The 5,641-nt window shown below is 44.1% G+C and overlaps 1 long non-coding RNA gene across 1 annotated transcript; it reads left to right on the plus strand.

The window, feature by feature from the left end:
* Nucleotides 1-377: 377 nt before the first annotated feature.
* Nucleotides 378-1,073, plus strand: LOC109528771 (uncharacterized). Its single transcript, XR_002170727.1, has 2 exons — nt 378-502; nt 649-1,073. It is a non-coding gene; the product is annotated as an uncharacterized LOC109528771 (long non-coding RNA).
* Nucleotides 1,074-5,641: the final 4,568 nt, after the last annotated feature.

Raw genomic sequence — 5,641 nt, forward strand, 5'->3', positions numbered from 1 at the left:
AAATTAAGATGCTATTTCTCTTTGACACGATGGAGCGCACTTTGGCAACTATATGAAATGCCCACAATTTTTTTTTTTCCCTCCATTTGATAATTTGTTTCCACTGTATGAGGAATGCTGCAGTACACATGCCAGGCCAGTAGTTGGCACTGTACCTTTGATTCAAACAGTACACAATATTTTTTTCTCTTAATGAATAAACTCATACCGAATGACTGAAATAAAGTGAACTCATGCTGTTTTCACCGTTGAACTCTGTAAAAAAAAAAAAATCTCTTTCTATTGTCACTCTGAAATCACACCGCCGCCATCTCCTCGATTGGATGTGCAGTGATCACGTCACAGCACGCAATGTTCACTTCTGCCTCTCGCCCCAAAAGTCAGCTACGATCGGCTACGCCACGTTCCGTGACCCTCGTGAGGTCGAGAGGATAGATGATCGGATGAATCGGCAAGGGTTTATTATACTGTGTCGACTACAAACAAAAGGAAATTCAAGCAGGTGAAATCTTATTACGCTCAAAACACACAAGCTATGCTTTTTAAATCAATCCTGACATGTTTTTGCTTCCGGAACTGAAGTCAATAACCCCCCGCCCCCACACCTCCCCTCACCCCCACTCCCATCCACCGCCTCCCCGCCAAAAGTGAGATGAGCCGTATGAAAAACAGCGTGGGCCTCAGTGGACGACCCGACCGCCGGCGTGAGACGACCAGCGCTGCTCAGCGACCCGAGCAGCAAAGTGGCAAAGCGGCGGAGCAGACGGCGGCGCCGGCGCGGCCCGATCAAACAGCTTGAGGACTAAAAGGCCAAGACGCGGGACACAAATTGACTCGGGGTGCGAGGGAGACCACCGCTCTCCCCAGTCGGCTAACCTTCACAGTTTATAGACTGGCAGGCGTTTTTTTGGAGGTATGCCACAGTCATTAAAAATTCAGTCACCGTTCACATACATTGATAGTCCGTGTGAGATCGTCGCCTCATAAGGCAAGGGTTGGGCTCACCTTTGCAGAGGTAGCAAGAGTACTCAGAATCTGTACTTCAGTAGAAGTAAGTCCACATATACTTGTGTGTAAAAAAAAAAAAAAAAAAAAAAAAAAAAGATTCAACACTAGACCTTAAAAAGAAAATCTTCTGATACTGAAATGTACCTCTAAGTACACATTAAAACATGGTTGCACACTTGTACACATCCTTCGAATTAATTCACATTCAAACTCATGTTCAACGGGATTCATACCTGCCCCTATTTTAAATGCCTCTGAGTAACCCCAAATAAAGTTCAGCTGTTCGTTGATGTTTTTCCCCGACTCTTAAACAGAAACCCGAAGGTGTTGCACTAACACTGACTGGAATTTGGAACTGTTCATAATTCCTTCCAACTTGTCCAAGATCCAGCTGAAGAAAAACAGCCCCAAAGCATGATGCCACAATCATGCATAGGTCAAGCGTTGTTTTGGTGATGAGCAGTGCTGTGTTTGTACCCAAAAACACCTTTTGGAATAAAGGTTAAAAAAAAATAATCATAAAAATATTTTTTTTTCCTGCTATGACAAACACTTGATCGTTTGAATTAAGGGTGTGTAGACTTTTTATAGTCACTGTATATTCAATACCTTTTAACAAATGAAACAAATTTTAATAAGCAACATCTCCGCAGCCATAATAGTTTCCTTCTTTGACGATTTACATTGCGCTCACAAGTACAGACACTTTCAAACTACAGTATTTTGTACTTTGTTACTTCCCACGAATGCACTTTTGCAACCTCCCGCACACTAGCAATGGAGTGATTTCCACACTTATTTCACTCCTGACCACTGACTGAACACCCCCAGTCCCTTTTTTTTTTTTTTTTTAAACTACACAGACACGGGCATTTCACGCACGTGCAGAATATTTACTGCCACTCCGAGAGCCGTGCTTTACATAACATTAAACCCAAGCAATATGGAAACTGCCTAATGGAGACTCATCCGTCTCCTTTTTCCCACCTCCCCACTATTTTAAGAGCGTGAGAGAGGTCCATGCGCAATTAATCTCATAAATCTAACAAGCTTACGATCTTTTTTTTTTTTTTTTTTTTCATTTTAACGACGCATGATGTGGAATTAATGGTGCACTGCACTTAAAGAAAAAAAAAATGTTTACACGTGCCTGCGCTAATTAGCAACGGAGCCATTTGCAATGTAAATAGCGCGCACTCGCGGGCGCCGCGTTTAAAACGTCAGCCGGGGCGAACGCCACAAAATAAAGCGCTAATGTGCTCGCGCAGACATCTAAATAAGACCTGCCGAGAGAACATAATCTTCCCCTGCCATGTTGCCTCATATATTGTGATGCCTCGCCTTGTTTGTTTTGTGCTCGGCTGGCTGCTTTCAAAAGGGAAATGATGGCGATATTTTCTCGTCAAGCCTAATGACCGCCCATTTGGAAATCTTAAAAGTCTTCGAGACGGCCACGCGGTGCATTCAGATAAGCTGCGGGCTCGGGCAGGCTTTATTCTTCAGGACAAAACACTTTTTCACGCAACACAAGTGCAAAACAAATGGAGTATTGATGAAACCTCCGCCACCGAGCAATGAGGAAAGACATATCGCGCATTTGAAACATTCATAAGGCTGCGCCGTGATTTTCGTCTCACTAGCGCAGCAATCATGGTACACTCCGCACCCTATTTCTTCCATCCATCCATTTTCTGATCCGCTTTATCCTCACAAGGGTCGCAGGGGGTGCTGAACACTCTAAATTGTCCCTAAGTGTGAGTGTGAGTGCGGATGGTTGTTCTTCTCTGTGTGCCCTTCGATTGGCTGGCAACCGGTTCAGGGTGTCCCCCACCGACTGCCCGAAGACCGCTGGGATAGGCTCCGGCACCCACCGCGACCCTTCTGAGGATAAAGCGGATTGGAAAATGGATGGATGGGTGGAATCTGCTGCACTTGGTTGTTTGCTTACATACTGAGTGGGAGGGCAGGCCCTCCACAGACCCAACTAACTGTGAGCAAGTCATTATAATGTCAATTTTTCCATAAAATGTCTCCATTAAGTCCAAAACATATCGGAAAACATGCCTCGAAATTACCGTGCCGCCGGCCATGGCATTACAAAGTCCTGATCGTGACCAATCAGCTCCCAGCATGCCACTTGTGCTCTTCCAAGTATGTTTTGTGTGATTAATCCATTTTGAAGAGAAAAGGAAGCGAGTCATAAGATTAAATGGCTTGTCGACCTCCTGAGCCACCGAGATGGCTTTACCTCCGCAGATGAAACCACTAGAAGTCCAATTTGACAATCCCGCAGCCTAATTGCTCCCAGAAAATGGACCAAACCCAACAGAGGATTGCTTTCTGATCATTTTGCGTTCTTTGAGGACAGCGGTGGCGGTACATTTTTTTTTGTTCTCTGCGGCGCCCGGAGAAAAAAACAATGAAGGTAGCAGAACTGTAAGCGCCAAAAAAGAACAATTATGAGGCAAAAAATAAAAATAAAAAGTATTGTTAAAAGAACCTTTTGAGAAAAAAAAATAAGAGGAACAAATTTGGCAAAAAAATGGTATAAAAATTTATATTTATATATATATTTCCCTTGAATTCAGGTTTTTGAACATTATTATAATTACGGTTATACTTATCACATGTAATTTTTTTTCAGTCTAGCCTTAATAATTCGAAACGATTCCTGCCTATTGCAATCCAGTGGCGCACCGACACGTCAATGGGATGACCAAGTTTGTCGCAGCCGCTTTCGGAGGATGAGAGCAGCCAATCCATTAATTGAACTTGGTGAAGCAATTATGAAATATGCATGTGGAACTTATTGCGTCAGTGGCATAAAAGTCTATTATTGTCCCGGCTGCTGGTTTTAGCATTGACGTTTTTAATTGGTGATTCTTGGCGCTCCTTTTGCGACGGGGTGGTGGCAGCGGAAATACACTGGGAAAGTTTCTAGGACATCTCTGAAAGAACGTTCACTTCTAAGCCGGTCACGTATACAAGTGCCTGCGCACACACACACACACACATGAAAATATGTTTCCAGCACTTACGAGGACTTATAGCATGTTGATTTAAATTCTTTTCTTGCCCGAAAAGTAAATGCACCTTGTTTTACAACGAGCCTTTGCGACAAAGTGACAATTTATGTCTCATAAAGCGGACTTTTTGTCCTCAAAAAAAAGAGGTGAGTCCCCACAATGCGCCTGTGTAAACACTTTAATGTTCCCACTGCATAAGAAATAGCTGCGGCGAGCTCAACGCGAGCAGAGTTATTGAAATGAAGCCGAGTGAGGGAGCTCGGCGACGCCGTTGATTAAACATTAAGGAAGAGATAGAATGCCATTTTACCATTGTGAGTTATCCCGGCCCTTTGTGCTATCATTTCATCTTTGCCCTTGAACTCAAAACGCATGGCTGTCTGACAGGATGGAAGGAATAATGAGAATGAATTATGGATATGTCGCAACTTGAATTTGTCTTCATTCCAACTTCAGGAAAGTTGAGCTGGAGGACCCGCGAGTGTTATCGCGCACCTGACAGGAAACCTTACCAAAGTCCGGGCCTTGAGAGCCCCTTATCCAGCCTGGTTTTGACGTTTCCCTGCGCCAACACACCTGATTCAAAGCTTGCTGATGAATCAAGTGTGTTGGAGGAGTGAAACATCGAAAACAGGAAGGATAGCGGCTCTCGAGGACTGGACTTGGACACGCCTGCCTTACCACTTGTTACATGGGCTAACGTGAGCCTCGGTCTTTCGGCCTACACATGACTTTAGAATCCACAGGACCCTGATCCTGCTCAAAGCTACTCACATAACCGGTAATCGTGACTGAATTTGGCCATTTTGAACCACCTAAAAATCAAAGTCTATTACAGGCTGCCTCTGAAAGGTGTACCGAAGCGACTATCTTGTGGTGCTGGGGTGTGTTAAGCCGCGGTACTGTAGCTAGCCGGTGCTAATCACAGGTGGGTAGAGTAGCCAAAAATTGGACTCAAGTCAGAGAAAAATCCCTTTAGAATAATGGATTACTTGCATCCGGTTCATAACGTAGCAGTACCGGATCGGTACTTAGGATCTCACGAGTTATCAGCAAATTAGTTTCACGGTTAGCATCCTGTGCCGTTCAAACGAGCGGGAAGAAAAACTCAAGTGCTTCAACTGGCAGAAAAGTGAGCAAATGTAATGGTGAGAAATCGTTTTAGTCCATAAAACAGAGGGTGGCTGGAATAAGAATCGGTATGTGCCGCTTTGTACCAGATTGAGTCGCCATAAGAGCGAAATTAGCTTCCATCCCATTAGCGCCGTGTGTTCAACTCAACTTTATTCATCCAGCGCTTTCAAAACAACCGTATCTGCATACAAAGTGCTGTACTTCGTGTCAAAATCCGACATATAAAAATAGAATTCCCCCCCCACCCCATGAAGACAGTAAAGAAAATAAAATGCCAAGTCTGCTGAGTTCAGGTGAGGTGATGTCAGAAGGGCAACAAATGACATGTTCCATTCAAACAATGACATTTGTGACCAAAACCTACGCTCAGCGGAACACTGAATTTGATCCTTGCCAAACTGTCTGCTATATACCTCCGTGTGCTGAATATCAACAAACTCTGCTCCTTTGTATCCAGCCGATCCAATTTGCTC

This window comes from Hippocampus comes, unplaced genomic scaffold (assembly GCF_001891065.2).
Source record: "Hippocampus comes isolate QL1 unplaced genomic scaffold, H_comes_QL1_v1.1 scaffold121, whole genome shotgun sequence".
NCBI lineage: Eukaryota > Metazoa > Chordata > Actinopteri > Syngnathiformes > Syngnathidae > Hippocampus > Hippocampus comes.